The following is a 27,119-nucleotide window of genomic DNA, read 5'->3' as shown; positions in this document are numbered from 1 at the left end:
GTTCTGCAGAAATGCTGGCAACTTTACAAATCCTTCAGTTAACCCAGGGCCACAGATGAGGCCATGTATATGTGCGCACACTTGCACCACACTACGAAAGTAATGACCCTGAAAAAAGCAGATTTTGTTCATCATATGTCTGTATACAGTGTCCGTATCAGCAAGGGAAAGTAAGTTATTAGCAATTAGATAGCTAGTGTGGAAAAGGGGAGGACAGGATAATAAGATACGACCTTATGTTTCACCCAATCCCTTCTTCGAATAGTTTTGCCAAGTTAAACAGAAATATCCTCCATATTAGTGGCCCAGAGAGAAGAAAAGATACTCATCATTATCAGAGAATAAATTATTTTCAAGTCACCAAGCATAACAGCGGTTAATTTAGTAGATAGGTAGCCGTGTTGGTCTGCCATAGTCAAAATAAAAAAATTTCTTCCAGTAGCACCTTAAAGACCAACTAAGTTAGTTCTTGGTATGAGCTTTCGTGTGCATGCACACTTCTTCAGGTTAATTTGTTTTGCCTACAAACCAGCACAGCCCTGACTCCCAGCAGAGATCTTGGCTTAAGTGGAGGTTTGCCATTCCAGCAACCCCACCTCACTTTACAAGCATGGTTCCTTATAACTCACCAGTGTGAACCTGCAGTAATTCATCTAGCTTCTGCATTTAACTTCTGCCTATGAGAGTATTTTTTTTTAAAAAAAAAGATATACAAAACACATTCAGAAAAATAAGGAGCATAAGGCTCTGGTAGGTACAACATATGCAATGCAAAACTACTTGTTAGAATACTCGTGCAAGCAAAAGCTATTTTAAAAAGCTCTAAGCACTTTCCAGTATGCCTGGCTGTTATAGATGTTGGTGAAGTGTCACTTGGTTTGCATCTCTCCCATTCCTTTTCTCCTAAATAACATTCCACACAAGCTGTATTTTTGACAAGGGAGTATATTGTCTGGGTCTGTTTAATATAAGAAAAATGCTTTTTCTATGTCTATTTCTGTTATTAAAAACATATTCGTGACTTCAACTTAATATACAGAGTGCTATCTGGAGGGAAACGTAATACAAGCCAATCATTTTAATTTACTTATCCTGCACTTTTCTGAAACACACCAAAGATGCACAGTATAGCTTACCCCACAAGAGAGTTGGAGACACACAAAAGAAAGTTGCTTGCCCTGTTCTAGAAACTCCAGAGCTCTGTATGTTCGGAAAGACTAAAGGCTCGCTACTTACTTTGATACTGGGGAATATTTTAGTTATCAAAAGCACAAAATTTATTGTGCACAGCCATTATGTTTCTGTAAACTACATCTGGTTAACATTTTTGCACAAGCTCTTGAATCGCAAAGGCCTCATATCCATCGCTGTCTGCCTGTGTTTCATTTTTTAACTCCTGCCAGGAGTGCATGCACAACTAAGCAGCACAGCCACAAGCTACCCATTCAGCACTTGTGCCAATAAAAAAGCCCCCACCAGAAATAATGTTTGTGTTGATGGCACTTCTCCCTTACCCACCATAAATGCTTCCGTGAGCATGGTTACACCAAGTTGTTTCATGCATCCAGGTTGGTGGTTGCTTAAAAACAACCAAGATCACTAGGTTAGTCTTAAGAATTCAGAAAAAATATCAGTTTCCATCTGTGCTGTACACTTCTGATCTGTCAAATGATGCAATGCGGTATAAGCCAACTCACAGAATATGCTTCTTGTCTGTATTGAGTAGTCAAACTATTTCTGATGAAGAAAAATGTAAAAACTCATCTTTCTTTTTTTAGCCAATCACCACATCTGTACTTTTTTTCACAGGAAAGCACTGCAAAAACATACCAGATTATTATTTTTTAACTGTCTTGGCAAATAGTCATAAAAATGCTGAACTCATGCTCTCTGCTCTGCTTGTGTGCAATAAGAGACCCTGAAAACCATGATTCACTCCTCAAGCAGAAATGAATCTGACTGGCCATAACTGTCAGGAATGAGGAGAGAAATGTAAGGACCAAAGGATAAAGCACTGCTGAAAACTACAAAATGCTGAAGTAAGTAATATTTTATAATGATCTAACACAAAGCAACCAAAATGTTGCAAAACATCCCAGTTTTCCAACTATTCAAGGGCAGAGAAACAAGAGAGATGGGAATGTGCACACAGATGGGTGCAACACTACAATTATTGCACCATTTTTATTTCTAAAATGTACAAGCATTGTGACTGCTTTTAGCAGAATCAACTCTGGAGATCAATGGGGTGACAGATGTCACAGCCAGATCGCCCTCACATCCTTACGTACTGAATTTTACATGGCACCTACTTAACACACAGGCAAAACAGATAACAAAATCCATAGTGCCAGCTTTGATTTAAGAGACGGGGCACTCATTAATAGCATTATTCACTGTTATCAACTGTTTACTTGCCTTCCACCAGTTTCAGTATTCACATGGCATGACTAAACAGCATAAAAACACATAGCATGATATCCCCAGATCCATTCAGAAGCTTCTGAAGCTCAGATTAAAGGCAGTCTGCTCAACAATCCCGTCACTATTAAGTAACTCATCAGAAAATAAAGAGGGAATTATCAAATGGGAATTGAGAAGTAATTATTTCTCTGAAGCAGAGGACACTCCACTTCTAAGAGGAGGGGCTTCTCCTTAGCCACATGTGAGAACTAGAGCCTCCTAATCAGAAAATAAAATACTGTTTATGATTAGATGTGCACCATTTTTAACTACAAGAGGCATGTTGAGAATAAGCTTTAGATTCAGTTGTATGAACTAATCCAACACAGTGTGTTACCATGCAGAATTTCCCCTAGGTCCACTCTGCCCACAACAGAAACCACTACATCTAAATTCTTGATATTTCTAGCTCTGTTTCTATCATGGATACATTCCCAGAATTTGAATCCAGGGGGGCATTAATATGACCTCCACAGCAGACATTTATGGGCACGGCAGAATATAATTCACATAATCAGGTCACTGGATCATTCATACGGACCTTATGAAGAATCTGAAGTTATCAAGGGCCTATCCACTTTATGAGTGGCTGGTAAATTCCAGTCACTCCTGGATTAAGCATATTATCTGAAATAATTTCAAATCACAGGCCCAGGCTTGGGATAGAAACTGCCTTGGATTGCTCAGTGGGATGATCTTTGCCTTGAGAGAGACAGGCAAAGTGTGAATGTGTTGGTTCTTTTGGACCGCTCAGTGGCTTTCAGTCACATCAGGGGTTGAAGGCACATGCTGCCGGCCTCCCCATTGTTCTTTGCAGAGTGGCGCCTATGTTTGTATCATTTATTATTCTTAGGATCCTTGTCTATAAAACCCAATAAAAAGTTATTTAAAAACAAAAATGAACAAACTGAGAATCAATCCAGACAAGACTGTGGTACTGCTGATGGGTGGTTCTAAGAGAACAGCATTCAACCGGTTCTGAAAGGAGTTACACTTCTCCTAAATATTCCAGTTCACAGATTCGCAGGGGAGGAGGGCTTTTGGATCCAGCACTGTCATTAGAAACTCAAGGAGGATCTGTGGCCAAAAGCACCTTTTATTAACTTCAGCTAATATGCCAGCTTTTTTGCTTTCATTGTTTTCTGCTGATTTTAATTGTGATATATTTTAATTTTTTTAGCATTGTTTTGTTTGCCTGTAAGCTGTCTAGGTAATATTTCTTGCTGGGCAGTTATATTAATTTGCTGAAATACTAAATATAACATTTCATTACTGCAACAACAACAATAACAAGGGTTAGGGGGTTTATCTCTATGCCATAACTGAGCCTAGAAATAGTACCTCGGGTTAAGAACTTTGCTTAAGGATGAGAACAGAAATCGTGCTCCGGTGGCACAGCGGCAGCAGGAGGCCCCATTAGCTAAAGTGGTACTTCAAGTTAAGAACAGTTTCAGGTTAAGAACGGACCTCCAGAACGAATTAAGTACTTAACCCGAGGTACCACTGTACTTTATTTATTCTTATAATTCAGCAGGAAACTCATTAAAAAACACACACCTCTAATTACTATCTATTTACACAGAAGTCAAATTTGAATTTGATTCTTCTGATACTTTCAGGTCTTTTTTAAAAAAAAATCAAAATTGTTTTCCTCCTTCCCCCTTCAGGTTCCTATATTGTACATTGAAAGTAAAATACATTAACAAAACATTGCTGCTAAGGACAACAAATGCTGCTCTCCAACAGACAGCAGGGGGCACTGATATCTTCCCCACAATTGCAAAAATAAAAATAAAAAATCACTATTTTAAATATATATTCTCTAACTCACCATAGACACATTTAACAACTCCATGAAAACAAGCTGCATTGGTAAATATTTACAAAAAGAAAGCAACAGCTACAAAACCAAGTCAACTAAATTATACAATATAATTTGTTAGGCATTACACGTTGCCAAAATGCCCAGTATCTCACACAGAATCTTCTTTGAACAACATGTGTAAAGCAAAGCACTAAGCCATTTGCCTAAATTATCATCATCAACTACATCAACTTTCCTCCAAGCTCAAAGCACCATCCAATATTCTTTCCTCTCCTGCTTATCCTCACAGCCACCCAAGTGACTAGCCCACAGTCAAGTAGGGATGCGAACCTAGGTCTCCTCACTCCTAATGACTACGTTATAGTGGTTCTAAATGAGAAGTCATGTGTACTCTTGGAACTATAACATCGGCTGTGATTTTTCCAGTCCAGGTTTCACAAATCTTACACAACATTGGGAAAAACATATACCTATACCTTTATACAGCAGCCCAGGGAGCAGTCAGTTACTGATCTACTTGACTTAAAATAAATAAAAGCACAAGTTCCTTCACTGCAGATCAAGTGTTCTACAATAGTCAGTAGAGCAGGAGGTGGCTACAATTGTTTGTCCCAAATGACCCCATTGTCCCATGGCCAACCCTCTGAGAGTCAAATACCAATGCTGAGTTTGGCGAAACTGGGTGTGGCCACCCTACACCCTGCACTCTCACAAACTTGCACACACACAAGCAGACAGATCATGACCAGGGTGGGGGTGTTTAGCATCCCCATCACAACATTAGGCTCCGCCCTCCCTGGCACTGTCTAGATTTTTTTTTAAATTGCCAGCAAATTAAAATCAGTGGGGTCATGAAGGGACCAGAAAAAGTTGTTGTGGAGACTACATCAATCCCTCAAACTGGGAGTGAGGTACACCTGTAGTGGATCTTGTGAACTCAGATGTTAGTTCATAAACGCACAACGGAGTAAATAATGACTATAGAATTTGAGCTTAAGAAAATCAACTCCAAAAAGTACTTAATATAGCCATTCAGGCCCTTCATGCATGAAAAGAATTCAAGATGTTCAGTACTCACCACACCACTCAGTTAATGAAGGGAGCAGGCAGGGGTGAGGGTGAGAAAGAAGAGGTTTCTGGATCAATTGCCCTTAGACAGGTGAGCTTCAGCGCTGAAGCTGTCAGTGCCTACTGTCTGTTCAGCATAAACGTACACAGTCCCATTTCAGCAAAGTTTCCTCTCAGGGTACTCTCCAACTACAGTGGTACCTCAGGTTACATACGCTTCAGGCTACACACTCCGCTAACCCAGAAATAGTGCTTCAGGTCTTAAGACTTTGCTTCAGGATAAGAACAGAAATCGGGTTCCGGCGGCGCGGCAGCAGCAGGAGGCCCCATTAGCTAAAGTAATGCTTCAGGTTAAGAACAGTTTCAGTTTAAGAACGGACCTCCAGAATGGAATTAAGTACCACTGTACATTCTATGCAGAGTAAACCCAATGAAATTAATATTTACATGATTTATTTCATTGGGTCTACATTACAGTGGTACCTCAGGTTAAGTACTTAATTCTTTCTGGAGGTCCGTTCTTAACCTGAAACTGTTCTTAACCTGAAGCACCACTTTAGCTAATGGGGCCTCCCGCTGCCGCCGTAGCACGATTTCTGTTCTCATCCTGAAGCAAAGTTCTTAACCCGAGGTAATATTTCTGGGTTAGCGGAGTCTGTAACCTGAAGCGTATGTAACCTGAAGTGCATGTAACCTGAGGTACCACTGTATTAATTTACATGCCTATTAATGTCAATGGATCTACTCGGAGTAGAACTAAATTGGACAATCTTCATTATTCCATTTAAAAAAAAAAAATTTAATCATGCTCTGTGCACTTTTCATCTGACTAGATCAGAGCTTTGCAAACTTTGCAAGAATTATTATAGACTACCCAGAATGGTACAGGGCAATACTATATTCTTGTCAGGCTTATGTAAAAGAATTAACAAACAAACATGAATGTGCCTAGATAAGCAATTCCAAGTCCACCCACCTTCTCCTTAGAAAAGCCACCATTACCACTGATGGGTTTGCCCACAATATTCAACTATCCCTGCAAAATGTTCTCTTAATGTTTACAATATTGGTTTAAGATGCAGGAAATGGAAATGCTAATGTTGTAATACATTTCAAACAATGAACTGCAGGCTTTCACAAGTCACTTAAGCTTGATTAATATTAGGAAGGGGGGGGAATTTATATTAAATATGAGGCTTCTCTACGCCAGACATCATAACAAACGAAAACACTGCTACAACAATTGAACACAAATATGTAGTGCTCCAAGCTGCAGCAAGCAGTGTAGTAGTGCAAACTGTAAAATCCCAGCTGGCACTGTCAACTGATTGGGGAGTTGGGAGGGGATGTGCGAAAATTCACACTGAGTTTTTATGGAGGCCTATGGGAACCTGAACCAATAAGACTGCCCTCCTGTGCACACTGCTATAGGTATCCACACAAGAGCAGCATTGCCCTAGCTGCAGTGTGCAATACAGGGGTATCCCAGCCACCCCCAGGAGCACAGCAGTGATAGCAACTGGCAAGCGCAGTTTATGTCAAAAACACACTGCTGCTGGCTCCGAATAAACATTAACACTACTACAGCACAGCTTACCCCACCTGATGATCTGTTATTCATTGTGCAATTTTCCTTCCTAAAACAACCAAGTGTATTAACGTGAAAGTATCAAAGTGTTTTGTCTGGCATTAATCATTCAGAAAGAGTAATGCTCCTAAGTGGCATGATTTAAATACACCTCCTCCATTCCAGCTACATACCGTGGACCGTAAAGTGCATGTCTTTACATGCAGCTGGTTGTTGAAATGACTCTCCTTTAAAGAGCAACACCCCAGCTCACAGCCACAATAAAATGCAAATTATGCACTGTGTAATTCAGTAAGACATTCTGCATATTTTAAAAAGCTCTTCCAATGATAGCTTTATCAGATTTTCACAAGAAGACTACTATAGTCATGGGTTTATACAAGTTCTTCGCACTTCACCACTTTGAATTGCTTCGCACCATTCTAATTTTTGAATTTTGCTTATGTTAGTTAAACCATATTAAAACAGTAATGGCTGTGGAAGAGAGGTACTTCAGTCAACAGTAACTGATATTGTGATATTATAAACCAAAAACATAAAATTATATTCTTAAATCAAAGTCATTAGAAGACAAAAATAGGAAGCTGGAATCATTCTGAGGGTGTGGTATTCATACAACTTAAAAGCCAGTAAAATGCAAACAAGAGTTTTGTTATTTATGCTTCACCTGATACAGGTCAAAATGCTGCTATTTTTTCATTAATATTCAGTATTTGTGGTTGATCAGGTTTCTAGTCTAATTTTAAGGTCACCACTAGTACAGAGGGTGATTGTAAACTCAACCTCCAGGAGATGAACTAACAAGCAAGTTAAAACATGAAATTAAACCGTTAAGTTTATACATTTTAAAAGAAATTTCCTCCCCCCCCCCCCATCAGAACAAATGACACTACTACTTATAACAGAAATCAACGGCAACAAAAAAATCATAAAGGGTGAATTTTGCTTGGAAGAATCAGAAAGTGGGAGGAAATATTAAAGATTTCAGATGCTACAGTTTGTGTGCAACTCCCAGGACCGAGTAGTAAAAAATATCATATGAATAGGAGATAGTTAACTTTTTATATATGTCCACCTCAGTATAAGGTTATCTATAAGATATGTGTAGCATATTAACATAAGATATTTAAGATTTTTAATTCTCACCTTATTTACATAGCACCTTTCAAAGTTGAAGATATATACTGTGGTGTTGGATCTGTTATCAAGGAGGCTGAAGAAACTCAGAGCTTAGATTGTTGTTGTGGCTGTTGATCCAAAAACTGAAGAGAAGGGAGGGAAAAAACAACTGTTAATTCACCCACTCGTGAATAAAGTACAAGGACACTTCTAGCAAAAATCTGAAGCCTGTTTTTGACTGTGTAGAATAACGTTTACCTGATGAAATGTGCTGCAGAAAATGTATGCCACTGTAAATATAACAGTCTTAAAGTGCCACAAGATTCTGCTATATTTGCTGCAAGAGGCTAACACTGCAACTTGCCCTCTGGAAATTGAACTGACAGGGTTTTTTGTTGCTTAAAAATGGGACCTAGACGTTTGTTCAAAAAGGAATCCGAACATATTTTTGGAAAACAGCTTTCTGTCTCTTGGAAAGGATACTGGATTCAGTAAAACTTTTCAGACACCAACCTTAGAGAGCAAATACCTAAGTTTTCTAACAAAGAGTTGCAGAAATTTGCTTGAAAGCCAGATTCCACAAAACCTTACGATTTAAGACTCCTAAAGCCAAATGAAAATAAAAATGAATCATACGCAGAACTCTAGATTCATTTTTCATTTCCTAACTTTTACATCACTCCTGTTTTTAGAAGCATTACAAGTTCTCTTTTTTGCACATTTTATTTTATTTAGCCTGATTTTAATTACATTTTAACACAGCTCTCTCTTTCTAGCTATAAAGCCTTGATGATATGGTGCAGTACAAAACAATGAATGTCCTGCAAGTCAGAATGTAACCCAGTGGGAGAGCAGACGACAGTCAGCTGCATGTCTACTAAAAGAATGCAGTAAAGTGCCACAGAAGCTATACACGAGCATTCACAAAGTTTTCGCAATGTTTCAAATGCAGCACTGGTTATCTACTTTGGAGCAGGCTGACCCATGGCACGTGAAAGCCCCTGTCCAATGAACTATTACCAGAAACTAAGCATTTTGGATATACAAAACGCTCAGATATGTCAACACATGGTGATGAATTGTATTGGCATGGCATAGGAACAGCCTATATTGTCAGATGCCACAAAATTGGCATGCAAACCTGTGGAGAGTGCAGAATTAGGCAGAGAGGGCACAGCAGATACAAATGCAGGGACAATTCACCTACACATTCTCTTTAAGGCATTTTGGCCATCACAGAGTCAGCTGCACTGACCTATTTCTACCTGCCTAGTATCTGTTAGCATCCAGTCATGGATCAAAAATGACAAGCAGCCCAAGAGGACTTGTACCAGCTGCATGATGCTACTGCAGTTACAGCACAATACCAGCTAAAGGACTAGGATGGGGCAGTGTCTCATCTTACAGAACAAGGAATGTAGGAGCCACCCCCTTAAAACAAAAAAAGTGTCAGAAAACAAGTCACAAACAAGTGGCAGATTATTTGTAGTGTATACCATATATATTTTTAAGTTCTCTATACATATTAATATTATTTTTAAAATAAACCATACACCACCTTATCTCAAAATATAATTAACACACCCAATAGGAGAGCAATTATTAAGTTATAAAATGTCATTATACATTAAAAGGTTTACTTCTCTGTTGGGATGCACAAGCTTTCAGCTGAAACCCCCTTAGGGAGGGTTACAAGGGATCAAATCATGCAAAACAATCCAACAACATTTTCACAACTGTACAACCCCTTATTTAGAATTAAGTATACAAGTCGTTTTGTCCATCTACATTCTAAAATATAGACCACTGCTGTTCATCAGAGGTCTGACAAAGGAGAAAAAACCATCAGATGGCTGGGATGCCACCACCAAGAATTCTCTGGCCTACACCAAGTTCTGGACAACTGGATTTTTATTGGTGATGGCGGATCTCAACTCACAGGCAGGAGAGTGTATGGCAAGGTCCTCTTTCATGCAATTATCAGAAAACTGCATGAAATAAATTATATTTCAGAAAATTATATGAAATAAATTGCATTCATTATCAGAACAGGAAGCAGGTATGTTCTTTTTTCTACCACACTATTTTGCTAGACACACACCACTCATGTTTCCCTGGACAGCAAAAGGAAGAGCTAAACTTTTTGTTATTGAAATTGTGGGTCTATCAACCCATACACACCTCCATATCTTACACACAAGATGGGATGACTGTGGCCTTTCGATTTCCATCAGCCGAAGCCAGCATGGCCAGTAGTCGGGAATGACTGGATTTATGTTCAGTAAGTTCTGGAAAGCCACAGGTTCCTCATCTCTGCCTTACACCCCTCATTTCTCTGCTTAATTTGGATGAATTTCATATGGAACCTTCTACAAAATGTTTGCCTGTGGAAGCCCCATTTAAATAAATTCTGGACAAAAGAAATGTGCTGATAATTGCTGTTTCTTGGTGGAATTACATTGGAAAAGATCCAATGGATCATTAAATCACTATGACCGTTTTCTTTGTAAAAAAAAAAAAAAGTGGAATTAATGCCACCAATGTCAATTTTAAAAGATACTCACATTAGATAGTATCTAAATTGATACTTGGGGAGAATGAGTAAAAAATCTGTGAGTTTTACAAACTCCCATGAAAAAGTCTACATGTATTAAAAATGTTTTAAACACTTGTTTTTAAACCGTTTTTTATAATTTTAATATTTCTTGCAACCTGCTTAGAGGTTTTATTACAATCAATCAGTAAAGTACAGTATACACATTTTGTTATTTAATGAAATAACATTGTGGTTTCACATGTAAAAGTTTATTATCTTAAACAAAACAAAATATGAAATTAGAATGGCATTTTTCCATGTCATATTCCAGACATATCAACGTAATGTTGATACTGTGTATTTTGACACATAGATAAAAGCAGGCCAAAAGCTGTAACTGGAAAGGGTTTGGCGTTGTTGTTGTTTACAATTTAAATATCACAGTAAATCTCCCTTTGGGGATAATAAAGTATTCCCAGCTTATCTCTGTCACAGTATGGTGGTGGAGTTTCTATACAATTCACATTTGTTCCCAATAAGAGGCCCAGCCTACAGCAAAATCCTATACTGATCTACTTAGAAGACGGCCCTAGTCATTGATGATTGCTCCAAGGTAAGTGGGCACAGTATAGTAGTCTCCCTGTTATTTGAACTAAATGCACAAATTGCATTTAAACACTTAATCACTCAACAGCTCATAAGGCCAGTGAAGAACTCAAGAAAATGCTCAACATGTCCCACAGACAGAGCCTCTTACCGAATTATGCTTCGAAGCTAGTAAATATTTCAGCCAACATTCACTATTATGGCAGCAAAGGAAAGGAAAAGTGAGGTCTGCTCTTGCTCCCACCGACACCAAAGTAAGTATTGCCTCTGGCTGTCAACAAGCAAAGAACTAGATCATGTGTCGCATTTCACAAGATAGCTTGTTCTACTGTAAAATACATTTGATGTGATTTAAAAAATAAGTTGGGGAGCGGTTTTACATAATATCCTTTAAAATAAAAGCCCTTTTGGTTAATGTTTCCATAATGAGCTCCAGGGGGGAAACATGCAATTGGCTTTCCAGACATCTCAATCACACATCTAAAGCATTCCTGGAAGCACATAAAGCCTCGCATTATAAACAAATCAGCATACAACAAGATGTACCAATACTCCCATTATGCAATACAGAGACTCACATTCTGTGCCATTAATTCTATACGGCTGTTTCACTTTCCATACTACATTCTTGTCCGCCTTCTGCTTTCGGTCTAGTGGCTCGGACACACTGGCCCAAAACAAAAATTGAAGAGAAGGTGGTGCAGACTGGAAACTACACGCAGCTTTCCTACATGCAGGCTGGCTGGCTGCATGAAAGATTTGGGCCTTCTCAGTGTGAGAAACTGCTCCCAAAAGCCAATCAGATGAGGCTTGGCAGACAAAGTGAAACCTGCCAGTTCAGCTGCACTCCATCAGAGACTATGAACATATTTGTAGTACATGATCTAAAATACTGGGGGGGAAGGTACCACATTACAAATATTTCCAATCTCAGAACTATTAATGGTTTAAATTACGTGAATGTTTTGTTTTGATTTTCTTTCCATTTTATCTCTGAACTTTTTGTTTGATGACACAGTAATTCAACTTTTGAGTGTGGTAAAATTTGTCTGTTAAATATATCCTGGAAATGGTAATGTGAAAATATAAACCATTTTAAATATTGAAGTATTTTTATTTTACATTTTAAATGCATTGACAGTAAAAGGCCTTTGCTGTTTCCTCCATTTAATGTTATGATTAAAACAGTGAAACTAAATTTTAAACAAAAAACTACTGACCAATTACCTAAGCACTAACAATAAAATAATTTGGAGTTCAAGTTGGTTTTATTTTCTCTAAACTTTTTCTCAAGAGGATACTGGAAATATCCCATAACAAAATGAAGTCCCATTCGTGCCAGTGCATTTAGCACTAACCTTAATTTATTAAGTTCTGTCATTCTGAGTTGCAAACTTGCAAACTAAAAAAAACCCCAGTCTCTTCAGCTTCTAAATACTTCCCAAGCTTTACATGCAACTCTTGCCTTTAAAATAGTTCAACACTCAACCAAAAGCACCAGACTGCAACAGAAATGTTTCAATATAAATTCTGAAGCAGCTTTAAGAAGCACAGATATTTCCTGGCTCACTTAACACCACACACCCATGTTATCTTTATGCAAATTTCATTGTCTATCTAACCAAAATCTATTTGTGGGGAAATGAACCGACATGATTCAGGATTAACTTCCTTACGTTTTCGGGGATTAAAAACACAGACTAGAAGCATGTTATCAAAGACAATTAATTACTTTAAAGACTATGCATTATTGTCAAACTTGGTGAAAATTTCAGAAACTGGGATGTAAAAGTCAGTCATATAACAGCATGGCCAGAAAACTCATTCCAGGAAACAGCAAGTTCATACTTCTGCACATTTTTTGTTTTTTAGGACTGGAACTCCTTACGTTCCTGCAGTATTTGGATGCTTTGAACAGTTTAGACATAGTTGTGATGCAAAGGTGCATAGCTTTTTACAGATTCACACAAGGTACAACCATTCATACAAGAAACATATGGTCAACATATGTTACACATATGATCAACATATGTCTCAAAAGCATGTAGGAAATCAATTTCAGCGTGAGGGCCAGATTCCTTTAGTCCCTAAAAGATCTAGTTCAAATCCTAAATATGTAAAGAGGGTTTTATGGGCACAATTTATTAGCAATTTAATCTCACATTTTAAAGAAAATCCTGTTCTTGCTGTTTTCAAATAAACAATTGTCACACATTTTTAGTTGTCATTCCAAGAACTCTTGGATGGCCCACTAAACAGAAGATGTCACAGAGGGTTTCTTACTTTGAAAATACCAAACTTCACACACAGACAGCAACTGTGGTTGGAGAGATAAAGAAGCTTCTCCACGTTTTTAAAAGGTAATAGGGCATGCTATCTATCATAAACAGGCCCTTTAGCTAACCTATTACAGCTGCAAAGGGAACTAGCTGCCCCATACACCTCCCAAAGTTGATAGAGAAAAAGGCCCCCACCACCCAGAATTTTACAGGGCAGGAGGTGGAGCAACAAGACCATTTCTCTCTCTGATGTTATGTTCACTACTAAAAAGTGTTAGCAAACACCTCAAATAATTACTAACCATCTACAGAAAAGCTTAAGAACTGCAACTTCTGACTCAAAGTACAAACTGCTACTGATATGACAGAAGTGCTGTTACGTGCAGCAGCAACTGACACCTTCCATGTCAAATCACATGCAAATTATGTAAATCAAATGCAAAAAAAAAAAGCTGCAGCACACAAAACACACAGCTTAACAAGTTGCTCATCCCTGCAGTAAAGGCACCATTTGAGGTATCCCAGTCACTAGAAAAAAATTGCACCTGAATGGACGATGAATACTGTCTGTTACCATGGCAGCCCGATCTAATTACATGACTGATCAGGGCTAGAGTGAGTGCACTGAAAACCTACACCATTGACATGTCTCTACATGATCACTCGCGCGAGCGCGCGCACACACACACACACACAGAGCAAGCTGTAGAAAATCTATCAGTTTTTTGTCCTGCGTTACACAAGTGATGAGAGTAAAGCCATTTCACCAAACTGACCTGCAATTTTTTTTAAGGAAAGGTAAAAATGACAGCCTCGTATGAAAATGTACGCTTCTTAGTTGCTCAAAATAACTCTAGCAATACAGCCTCTCTCTCTCTCTCTCTCAATTATCTCTTCCTCATTCATAACCCCTGTTCCTGAGAGCAATAAAACTAGGCTGTCCTCACCAGCCAGACAAACAAATCCACATTCACAGAGGAAATCTGAATTTGCTGTTAAGTGTTTCATCAGAAACTGAAACAGGACTGCCTAAAATGTCAGCAAAGTAACTGTCTATATTCAAACATATGTAACTAACTCTTAGCTGCATAAAATATATAACAGGAACCACTTAATATTTAATTACCTGTATTGTGAAATATTTTCTATCCATATTGAAAGATAAGAGGATGCACAAACTCAAGGGATGGATCTGCACAATTGCATGTGTAAGCGAGTGCATAAACAGATAATTGTGCAAAGCAGTATTTTGCATAACATGTCAAGTTGTGGTCTTCTGCTCCCCTCCAATTGTACCATGGATTCAGAATCACAGGGGAGAAATATTATTTTGGAAGAGTCCCTATTGCATACCATACGGTAAACAAAATAAAAATAGCTTGTTCTTGTTGTCCACATAGTGTGGCATTATATAACAAGCTTTGAATTGGCTCTTTTCTATCATTGCTCTCTCATAATTTTACCTGCTTTTTTAAAAAAAACACAACCCCAAACATATTCAATACTGCCTTTTTAATGTTGTGTTATTTTCCTTGCTCGTATTCCAGTAGCTGCCAACGTATCTAGAAAAAAACTCAACCGCTTCTTAAGAGAAATACAATTATGCAGGCAGATTATTCATGCTTTGAAAAAATTAAAGCGAGCTTAACTTTTTAAAAAATACATATTTTTGAACAAGACGGAGAGGGCAGCAGTGCACTGGAGGCATGTAACAAATTGCAAACAGTGTCAGGCTTCAGAAATCTATCTCCCCCCCTCCCTCCCCCAATTTAAAAAGGGGAATCTTGCCATGTCCAGAGATGAACCCATCCGTTCCTGGAAACCAGAAAGAATCTCGAGAGAAATCTTTTGGAGAAACTGGACTGTGCGTATTTTCTTTGCCGGGAAAGCCTGGAGGAAGGCGAGAGGAAAACAGCAGGAGCTGCCTTTTGGAGGATGGTGTCAAGGTGAAGAGAAGGGGGAGCGCAGGCCTCCCCGTCCAAAGGACCCCCTACCTCCTCTCCGGGTGCCCGGCAGTGGCCTTCACTCACTCAGCGACTCCTGCCTGAAGTGCCCGGAGGAGTCTGCAGCCGACCTGGGCCCTGAATGTAGGAGCATAGTGGAAGAGGAGCTGCTGCTGCTGCTTGCTGCTGCCGCTGCCGGGCACATCCCAGTCCCAGCGCCACCGCCGCCTCCTCCTCCTCCTCCGCCTCCTCCCCGCTTCATTCACCCCTCCGGCAACTACCCAGCCCCGTACTACACAGTGCAACGAGGACCGGCCCTCCCTACTATGAAGCCAGGCGGCGGTGGCGGGGGGAGAGGAGAGGGAGGGCGCGCAATGCTCCGCTCGCCCACAGCAGCTGAGCCGGCCTTCAGGAGCAGCGGCGGCGGCAGCAAGAGGGGACGCAGCTCCAGCCAGACAGCGGCGGCGGAGGAGGGCGTTGCTTCGGGACACACAAAACCCAGGCCCTGTGTGAACTCGGCGCACTCGCCTTCGGCCGGGCTCTCTCGCCAGCGCCTCTCAGGGCGCAGCAAACGCAGAGGCAGGCGCGCACAGCTGACACCAGTGCACCCGCAGGCAAATACACTCGAGGGGAGCGAGGAAAGCAAGCCGAATACCGGCGAGGAGAGGGGGAAGGGAAGGGAAGAACACTTCTTTCGGTTTCTTTGCTTGCATAAGCGGGGGTGGGGGGGGGGCATTTCTCGCATATACACCGACTCCAGCCAGCGGCACCATACCCTCCTCCTCCCCACACCGGCCCGCCTCTAGCTTGCACACACAGCACGCCGATCGCTTCCTGGCCTGGCTTCCCCTTCCTCCTACACCTCCAGCCTCCTCGGCACGGGATGGGGGGGGGGGAGATGCGGGGACCGGGCTCGAGCAAAGGGAGATACTTTCAGGGTGACAGCGCACCGCAGTCCCTCCCGTCCCCCTCTTCCAACAGCGTATCTCTTGTGTCGGCGTGTTTTTCCTCACCGCCACCCCCCCCCTCCCACCCCCAAGCTGGAAATCTCTGGAGGTTTGCAATCGAGGAGGGGTCAGGGGAGTGGAGAAAGAGAAGCGAAAGCAGAGGATGGTCTTTTTTCCTTTCAAAAGCCACTTACTGTAAAGTGTCAGTGGGGTTGGAGAACGGGACGGACCAAAAAAAAAAAGGACTCACAATATCTTGCCAGCTGATCGCAAGGGCTTGGGGGTTTTGTAATATTGAAAAAGGAGGAAAAAACACAACAACAACACTGTGCTATTTCTCTCCTCCCGCGCTGTGACACAGATGTCTCCTCACCAACTGTAGTAGAAATGATGTCTGCGGTATAGAAGCTCGCTCCTCTCTTCTCCAGTATGTAAATGTGTAATAGAAGCCAAATATGGAGCAGTTGGCTGCCTCTGCATCAGCTCAAGGATCCTACTTCATGCAAAGGGGAGGAGGAGGAGGAGGAGAAGCGGGGGGGGGGGAGGGAGGAGAAGGAGGCAACACTTTGTCAGGCGGCCAAGAGAGCCACACAGATTATTGCATACGCACAACAGAGCCCGGCCAAACCAGCCTTAACCCTTTCCAGGGTTTCGTCTCAGCTTCCAGGAAGGGATTTGGATTTTTGTTTTCACTACAATGTACCTTGGAGGCTATCTCCTCTCTTCACCACACCACTCCACACGCATGCCAAATTATGTGCACAAACAAATCTTGTGCCACTCTACATTTTTTCAGTTCTGGAATCTCAAAGCTCTTTGGTTCCACTAACAGATGCGAGGGAACGATTGAAGTCCTTTCCAGACATTTCAAAAGAAACTGGACTTTTTAAAAAATTAGTCTTACAGCCTGATCCTATGCATATTTACTAAGAAATCTCATTGAGTTCAACAGGCCTTGCTTCTAACTAAGTTGTCAGGAGCCCGCTCTATACTCAAGCTAGGTCTGAAGGAGAGCTCACTCTCTAATCAAGTTTTTAAAAGAAGAGCAGAACACATTTTAAGTGTTTGCAAACCAGCACAAGCATGAGGGGAGAGATTTAGTCACATGCCATTAGTGATATCAGAGGCACACAATAGGTGCCCACACCACATACACACAAGAAAACAACAACATTCATTGCTGTGACTGACATGCTTTGTAGGGGAAGAATAAAAATTTCCCAGCAAAATGTTTATGTTTGACCTATGGGGAAATGTGGTATTTGTTCCCATAATAAAAAGCTTCCTTGAGGAAAGACAACAAATGAGAAACAACTGCACATCTATTGATGCATAAGGTGATTTTTCCTTCAAATAAAAAAAGGTATAGAGGTGAAATTATTATTATTATTATTATTATTATTATTATTATTATTATTATTATTATTATTATTATTAAATTGGAGAAGGCCCTAATGATAAAAGGGGGGGAAAGTTGAAGCCTATTGCACCTTCTAAATTACAATGTAATTGGGAGGCAGTTGCCCCTCAAGTTTTTTCTGTTACCAAAAGAGGTGGGAGATACCACCTTAGCAACTAACGATAGCAACACTTTAGGGCTACAAAGCTATTTTAAAGTTACTTATTCTATTGCACTGCCATCATTTAAAATTAAGCCTTAACCAAGAGCCAGAGATGAGAACCAACTCCCTGTGGTGAACTAAGGGAATGACTGTCAATTAGCATTTTTCTGTTACAAACCTGAGGCACTCTATTCAAGCCCACTGACAAAATGCTTTTTTAAAAAAGATATCGGAGCCTTGTAGTCATTACAAAAGGATGGGCAGCTTGATGTACAGCCTTATGCAATAACTGTCAGGGAGGAAATGTATGGTGCTGACCACCAAAGTTGTATAACATAGCAAAATTTGCTCGTAATCCTGTTTTTGACATTTTTCCCATTCCCCTAGGCAGCCAGTTAAATGGCTGTAAGCTTCTAAGCTCTTCGGTTCTGTCAGTGCTGCTGAACCCATAGTGTCTCTGTGATACCTCAAGACCTTGCATACAGGGTGCTTCCATATCAGAGCTTGCCCTGGAATCGGTGTTACTCATGCATGCAAGTTTTTCATCGCATCTACACAATACTGCCAGGATCAAAATGCCACAAAGTATTTTTAACTCCTACTTAATCCAGATTTCTCACTACCGCAAAGAAAGAAGTAAAAATAACCCATTATACACACATCCACCGTCACCACTGGTATAGAAACCTAGCAATGTTTTTGTGTGACTGGTTTTGTCACATGTATGCTCACTGTCACCACACCCCAACTTCTGTTTGCTCATTACCTAAGCGCAATCTACCCATTTTTTTCCTGACAAACCTAATGATGCAAGTAGGTGTAGTTCTACCAACTGCTGCATGCTAGAAGCACATTCAGATTGCAGCACATATATCAGTATGTTGTTGTTTTTACTTTTACTTTTAATAGGGGGGTATTGTACTACACTGCTTTTGAGCTGGCCCTCTGTATAATGCCACAAATTTATTCTGCCACATGAAGGAGGAGGTACCATTTAAAGCAATTCAAACTTGCATCACCAATGGCTTGTATGCTAAATTAAGAGTTTGGAGTGGGGGAGTTGTGCCCTTTGGTCCCCCTTCAGCCATCTAAACACACACACACCCAGTCTCTCTCAAGTGTCAGGGGGCCCATCTAACATGTTGACAGTAGCAGCAAACTGGACAAAGCAGGAGGCAGTAGAGACATCATGCTGACTGTCAATACTGCGGTGAGGCAGGAACTGCAGAGCAGGTGAAAAAATCAGTAGAGACGGCAGTACCACCACCACAAGCATGGTAAGCTATTAGGCACTGGCAAGAGGAACTGCTGCTACTGCAGCAGATGATTAAGCCAAAACACATCCTGCTCCGAGATTCTGGAGAAGTATGAACCACAAGGCCAAAGTTCATCATGCGGCGTATAATATTATCTGTCCTAGTAGCCTAGTGCGAGGCTAGAATACCAGTAACAAGGCCGCACCTTGCCAACTTGATTCCAGAGAGAGGGCTGAAGACCTGGAACTGGGGAAGACCTTCAGAGGAAAACAGGAAGCTGCCTTATCCAAAGTCAGACTCCTGGTTCATCTAGCTTAACACTGACAAGCAGCAGCACTCCAGGTTTTCAGATGCAAGTTTCCCCCGGTCCTACCCGGAGATGCTAGGAATTGAACATGGAACCTTCTGCATGCAAAACCGATACAGTACTTTACCACTGAGGAGCAACTATGCTAAGAGATTAAAGGCTGCACCCACTGAGGTGAGGGATCCCCTGTTTGGGAAGGGACTGATCGATAGGACCCTCAGATATGGATCCAGTGATATGGATTTCTCTGGACTCCATCACAGAAACCTGTTACAGTTTCTCCAAGGGTGATTGCAAGTAGACTGTTGCCTGATCAACAGCAGGAAACTGGGTGGAAGCACTCGCTGCACTGTAGGGGCACTGCTGACACTGACAAAATACCAGTCAACAAAGAAAATCACACAAAGAAAGTAAGAGAAGACTGATGAGAGGAAGAGAAAGGAATTAAAGTATAACTTTTCACCTTCCTCTGAAAGAGAGCACAACCCATACGGGGGACTAAACGAATAATATTCTATCTATGAATTTCCTTAAGTTCCACTGAAGTTAATAGGATTTCCTTTATAAGCAGACATGTATACAATTGCAGTCTTAGGGTCCAAGTCAAAATGTTTTCTTTATGGTCCAGAATAATTCTCTTAGTTCTCTTGCATATTTCAGAAGTCATTCATCATTTAACTGCCCTATTTAAAGAGCTCAGAGTGGGCAATGTGTTTATTACCAGACATTCACTTAAATATGCAATAAAAACAGAGTTTTAAAACACTCAAAACTACAAAGAGATTCCACTGTGTCCCTTAGATGTGTGTTGTATATTCTGGCCACTACTAATAAATAGTAACCGGGAAGAGCAAGAGAACAGCTGAGAAAGTACAAAGTAATTTTCACAGCCGCCAAAGCAAACTGTTAAATCTCACAAATGCAATTCTGCATAGTGCTATGCTACAGGCTTTCTTGACAATGCAAATTGCGGCCTCCCTTCTTCAGTCTTCACTTGACTTCATGATTGTAACTGGAAAGTGTACAGCCATTCTGTCCCCTTGTTTGCTGCTTAGTGGTGGTGGTGGTGCCGCCGATTATAAAGAGTGTGTAGCCTTTAGAGATCACAACTGGTAAGTTGTACCTGTCCTTGGGGATGCTAGCAGGACTAAAAAATGGGCTGAAAATTAACTGAAATATAAAGGTCAGTCTACCATGAAAATTTTCCAAATAACGTACTAATGGCTGGCCATCAAAAAGCTAACCAAATAAATTTTGGCATGCTCATAGTTAGAAAATGGCTAAATTTCAAAGGAAAGAAATTCAATAATTATTGAAAGCTGCTGAGATATTTTACTACATAAAGCTGGTGCCTTCCAGATGTTTTGGGCTACAACTCCTAACAGCCCCGGCCATCCTGGCCATGGATTTTGTAGGGTTGATGAGAGTAGGGTTGTCAAAAACTTCTGGAGGACTCAAAGTTAGGGAAGGCTAACCTGGAATATTCAAGCAGGAAAAATGCTGCATGCCATCACTTGTGATGTTGGGTATTTTGTCATGATATGGGTAATGTTTATTGCTATTACAAACTAGAGATGCACATCCTTAGAATTCTTAAATTGCCACCTTGAGCAATTTGGTGCTTTCTGTGGAGCTGCTTCTGTGCTTTAGTGCTAAACTGAAGATGCAGAAAGCAGTATCTTCCAGCAAAGAGTTGCAAAGTTGCAGCTATTTCTATGCAACATTCCCATGTTGACAGTCCTATTTGTGCTACCATTCTCCTGTATGGATCATTAAAACTCCTTTATGGTTATGCCTGGAGTATATAGATACCAAGTGGGGGGAAACATAAAAAAACCTGAAACTTGGCAGGAGCAGAATGACTCCAACACCACCCAAAACTCAAGTGTGATGTGTAAACTTGATCTGTAGCAGAATGTTTTGGTGAGAGTACTGGCAAAGGTAAACCTGCACCTTATGGGTTTGAGGCTCAACACAGGCGCCACAGCCTTTATTCCAGCAGTTACTTGTGCATGACGAGGACAAAAGTACAAAATTTAGGTGCCAGAAGTCAAATGGTTAAACATCCATTTCAATTTGTTCGTGTCACAGAAGGCTTAGGAGAAACACCAGTTGACAAGAACGTGATGGTCCCACTTAAACAATAACATAAGGGGCACAGGATACTCCTGATTCCACCCAGATACAACTAAGTCCTGTACCACCTAATGACTAAGCTATATCATGATCCTATGCAGAGAGTTTATTTGCTGTAGGCGATATAGTATTATAATTATCTGCATGAATTCATGGGCATAAAGTATGACCCAGATGGACATTCTAACTACACACATGTTGTCCTCTTTGACACAGGGAATTGTGGTGCATTATTTACTTAATAAGTTGGCTAGCCTGCTGCCTGCTGGCCACATCCACTCCCTTCCATGTTCACTGATCGCTTACACAAGTCCTTGCTATGATTCTATTATGGAGAAATGCTTTGTGAGCCCCTCACTCCACTCGCTCCAGCACCCAACATCCTTTAAGTTAGTTTAAACTGGCCACACTCACTTTTATACTTCAGCCACACTCCTTTTGGCATATGACACCCCACCTAGGCTTGACCATGAGTCAACATGGCCCCAAAATGTCCTGATGTATTGCATATTGCCACTGTCACAAAGAGAGATATAAAAGAGCTTTTACATTCAAGTATCCTTACCAGGTCCTTAAAAATGATTTTTTGCCAATTACTATCCACAGAAATTATGTTCTAAGGTAGCTGATGATTGCCTACATTTCAGGTCTCTACATTGTTTGTCTCACTACAGCCTCTAGTGGACAAATGCGATCCATTCTCAACGCTTTCACTAAAGCTCTGCCTCCTTTTTACAGGAAGCCCAAAGCAATCCCTTTGGACTAGTCAAGTTACCTTTGCAATAGTTCTACTTGGGGCAATTCACACATCAATTACTTTTATTTCAGGCCACCACCCTTGAGTTCAGCTGTGGCAGGTTAGTCCCAAGTCTATGCTGTCAGCATCGGAGCATATTCTGTGTTTCCCTTTCCTTCTTCAGCGAAAGCAGGCCTCAGATTGTAATATTTCTGCTATTAATACAATAGCTACCCTCAGGAGATTCTGGTAACACCAGTACAATCAGTTTCATTCAGGTTTTCTTTTTTAGCTTTCATCTTCTAGAGGAGAGGAAATTTGGTTGTTCTGGATCCTTACATTTATTGAATGACTTTATATTTTTTATTTTACTGAACTATCCTATAAATGTATTTTATTCAGAATAAACAGATCGAGGAAAAGTTCTGACTGGAAAGACACACACAAAAAGAATATACTTACTGTGAGCTTGAAAGGGATCCAGTAGGTCACCTTGGTTCACCCCTTTTATTATAACATCTATTGTAAAAAAAAAAGACATAATTTTAAAAAGGAGGTTTCTTTCCTAAGCAAAAACCATACTACATGCTTCTAAAGACATGCACCATCGCAGAAAGCTTTGTTGTGGCAATGACCCGCCCAATTCAAATCTAAAAGACATCTCCCTAGCTACCTAGATTTGCACATACTGTATATCCCCAGGTGAAATACAAACTGCACCTTTAAAATGTATGCTACACACATGGCTCCAGCAGCATACGTGGGTCTCAGCAATCACAGGTAGACCTCTGATCAGGAATGTTGTCATTGTCAGCCATTATACTATCTGTAGAGAGTTTTTCCACTTTATAAATGGAGAACTAGCTTCTTTTCACCACTGCTGATCACCAGGGTATGTGGAGCAGTTCACAGTAAACCATAGCTTGGCTTACAGTTACCAGGCCTAGATGCATTTAAGGCACTATACATTAGCACTATTAACATACTGCTTTAAATTGTCATGACTTCCTGCAAAGGTTCATGGGAAGTGTAGTTTGTTAAGGGTTCTGAGAGTTGTTGGGAGCCCCCTATTCCCTTCAGAGAGCTATAATTTCCAGTGTTTCCTTTGATTGCTCAATAACTTCCACTGCCCCCGCTAACAAAAATCCTGGCTACGCCCATGCCCTAATTCAGCAGAAGATAATGCTAAAATGACTCTAATGTAGAAATAAAGAATTGGAGGCATAGTTTCTAGAGTGCCGAACTAAGACATGGGAAACCAGGGTTCAAATCTCCACTCAGCAGACTTTAGGCAAGTCACTGCCTCTCAACCTACCCTATATCACAGGCTGCAGGCTGGGCAGCTGAGAGACAGAACTGTGCCTGATTTCTGCTGGAATCTAAGGCCGTGGCTATGGGAGAAGCAAGACCTTATTGGGGTGTTAAAACTGTGAGCCCCTCAATCATAGGCTGAGGTTGTATATATGTGTAAATAAATCATATATTATAAAGACACTGCAGTCTCTGCTGTTGCTCATTCCAAGGAAAACCGAACCTTCTAGAATCTCATAGCACTCTGAGAATAGAGTGCCGTGCAACAATATTTTACTGCACATTTTCAATTACTGCAATAGTTTTACAAATCATAGTTCCAAGCACTTGAAATCATGTCTGGCTAGCATTTCAAAAAAGAGCTATAGTATGCAATTACAAGTTACTGGACTTTAAACCAGACTTATCAAGTGAAGTTCTTTGACCTGTGTAATTATCATAACAAGGGTTGTGATTCCGTCACAGTCAAAATTCTGTTTTTCATGGTAAAACATCCTTAATTCATAGCCCAGATGTATCTATTTAATGGAATAGATTTTTTTAAAGAACTTTTTTTTAAAAAAAGGATTCTATCATTTTCAATGCCACCCTATCAAACATCCTCAGTCCATTTTGGGGATTAAGGGTGTCCTGCTCTGCAGGAAGACTCAACTGGGATCTAGGACATGGTGAGGTTCAAACTGGATCCAAGCCAATGTGGGGTTCAGGCTGGACTCTAAGAGCTGCTCCAGTAAGGAACAAGCTGAAACTGAGCCCTTATATTGTAATCACAGAAGGTGCAGCCTGATTGTTAAGTGTACTGCAAGATGCTGCTTGAGTGAAAGGGCTCCATTCTTCTCCAGTGGTCTACTACTGAGATGGAGTAGAGGAGGCTTGGGTCTTCTGCAGTGGAGTCATTGGAGTCAGAGGACGGCAGTGCCACGGTGGGCGGCACTGATCCCACAGGTTTTTCTGGACCTGCATGCCTTCCCCCTTCAGGTTTGGAGTCCTCACCTCAATCACCTGATGAAGAGGAATCCAACTCCTAGTCTCTGTCGAAAGGTTGCTGTATGCTGTTATGACTGAAGAAGTGCGGGAAAAGTGGTGTAATGGTGGGTTGCATTCAATGTAGCACCAGTGAGGTCATTCCAAACAGCATTTCTGTTTGCCTGATGGAACAATAACAAATCTCCCCTTTCCTCTTCTGGGATACTCCCAATCCACCAGACCAGTTTTGGGAAGGTCATGAGGTACATACAGGGAAGAAGTCCCATTGCACTAGCAGAAAACCTTGCACTGGCTTCTGCTAGAATGAGGTAGTTGAATATAGCCCAGTGCTTCTGCTTGCTTCCTAATGTGAGGAGATTTTCTTTCTTTCTTTCTAATTTCTAGCCGGCTTTTCAAGTCAAGTTGTGGTGCCTTGCGTTGAATTATGGTAGTGGTATATCTGCCATACCTTTCCCTTGAACAAGTCACCTCCAAGCTGGCATGTAGCAGCTTGGCACTGAGTTTGTGGCCTTTCTCGGAAAACCCAACAACGTAAGTTCTAGTGATTCTGATGCTGCGTTATGCAATCTGAAAGGAAACAGAGAGTCAGTCTGTGGTTGCTAGATTTCACACACGCACACATCACATAGCAGATCTATGAATAGGCTAGATGTAGCTCAGCCTGTCAAACTGAGTCCCTTCTGCTGGAAGTGGCGCTGTAGATTCAGAACAATCGGATGGAAATTGTATATTATAACAATTAAGCCTCTTCCTGCCTGAGAATGTGTGTTAGCAAATAACTGAGGCAAGAAATTGGGTACCTCAGACATAGAAGATGCCACAGAATTTATAAGGTTCTCTTCATCCCCATTTTCCACATCCTTAATAACCTCATCAAACACAGGGTATGAGAAATTACCTCAGGGTCGAATGGCAACTTGACTGATAGATTGGTTTCATTTATTTATATGCCACCTTTCCACAGTGAATCCAAAGCAGCTTCTAACAAACAATTTCAATTTACAGGAAGGTTGGAGGGGACAGTTATAAGTGCCACCACCCTACCCCACCGGCTGCTGTGGGATGTGAAACAAATATCTCTGAAGATCCAGGGGTGTTTGCTAGCGAAGTCAAGGGTTCCTTGTAAGTCAAAAGTTATTTATTGGTCAAACATCACTGAGTTGATAGTGTTGAGCAGGGGTCAGCAAACATTTTCAGCAGGGGGCCGGTCCACTGTCCCTCTGACCTTGTGGGGGGGCCGGACTATATTTTGAAGGGGGGGAAATGAACGAATTCCTATGCCCCACAAATAACCCAGAGATGCATTGTAAATAAAAGCACACATTCTACTCATGTAAAAACACACTGGTTCCTGGACCATCTGTGGGCCGGATTTAGAAGGTGATTGGGCCAGATATGGCCCCCGGACCTTAGTTTGCCTACCCATGGTGTTGAGGGATAATAGTACACCCTTTCTCTTGCCATCAAGTCCCTGCTTTTCTCCATGCTTTTGACTATTAACCTTACTATAAAAGGAAGCTTTCTTGCCCTTCCCCATTTGATACACCCTCCTGCATTACTATAGACATCCTACACCCTGACACACAAGAGGTTGTAGATGGTGATAGAGCAGGGAGAATAGTGGGTCACACATGGGCTGTACAATTCCATTCAAGAGTGGCTGATGCCTTGCAGCAGTGTGACACGAGCATGACTGCCACTTACTAGGGCAGTGTAGAGTGGTGGTGAAATTGGGCCATGCAGCCACATCATTTGAGGTAATCTGGCACTCCTGTCACTCTGGTTGCCCAACTCTGCCTTGCCCTGCCCCCGTACTGTCCTGGTAAACAGCAGCAGTGTTGGGAGAGAGGCTCAACATCATCACCAAACTGCGGTGGCCACTGCTTTTTCTATTACTATCTCCCGAGGGAGACCAAGCAATACTCTCTCACTTACCTCCCAACTTCAACACGTTCCTTAAATTCCAATGCCAGGTCCTTCCGCGCACGTTCTTGTTCTCACCATTCCACCTTTCTGGTGCTGCATCTCATTCACCACGAGTTCCTTCGCCTCAATATTTTGAATGGGGAGTGGTGGAATCCAGAGTTTCCAGGAAACTCTTTCATACATTGACACGTGGCACTGAGGGAACAAATGGCCATTGTATATAGTAAGGCTTACTTCCAAGTAAATATGCCTGCTGCACACAATTTCATCATCAGTCTAATTCAGCCTGACTCAAACACCATCACCGTGAAAGGTGCATATGGATAAATTCCCCTTTTGTAGTTTTTACAACTAGTTAACAAATCTGAAAAGAAAAACAAATGCCTTTGAGTGATGAATGGTGGCTTGTTCCATTTAAGATCACATTTTATTTGTTTCTCTTTTTTCAGCAGTGGATTTTCTTTACCAATGAAAAAGGTGTGTTTTTATTAGTGGTCTCGTTTGCACCACACTATAAACCATAG

At 41.1% G+C, this 27,119-nt stretch overlaps 1 protein-coding gene across 23 annotated transcripts in view; it reads right to left on the bottom strand.

Moving 5' to 3' along the window:
- The window catches only part of ATXN1 (ataxin 1), a 208,495-nt gene extending 181,705 nt beyond the window's left edge, over positions 1-26,790 (bottom strand). For 7 of the 23 annotated variants that reach the window (XM_081206285.1, XM_081206286.1, XM_081206278.1 and 4 more), the window contains exons 1-2: positions 16,748-16,867; positions 8,091-8,206 (exon numbers count right to left, since the gene is read on the bottom strand). The gene's annotated coding sequence lies outside the window, so the exon portion shown is untranslated. Of the gene's footprint in view, positions 1-8,090; positions 8,207-11,783; positions 11,917-14,260; positions 14,280-15,272; positions 15,375-15,478; positions 16,026-16,568; positions 16,868-22,833; positions 22,891-24,675; positions 25,237-26,604 lie in introns of those variants that run through there. The other 16 variants (XM_081206295.1, XM_081206279.1, XM_081206290.1 and 13 more) reach the window with 9 other exon arrangements.
- Positions 26,791-27,119: the final 329 nt, after the last annotated feature.

This window comes from Podarcis bocagei (assembly GCF_964188305.1).
Source record: "Podarcis bocagei genome assembly, chromosome: 8".
Classification (NCBI taxonomy): domain Eukaryota; kingdom Metazoa; phylum Chordata; class Lepidosauria; order Squamata; family Lacertidae; genus Podarcis; species Podarcis bocagei.
The sequence above is the reverse complement of the archived record's forward strand: the minus strand, read 5'-3'. Positions and strand labels throughout refer to the sequence as shown.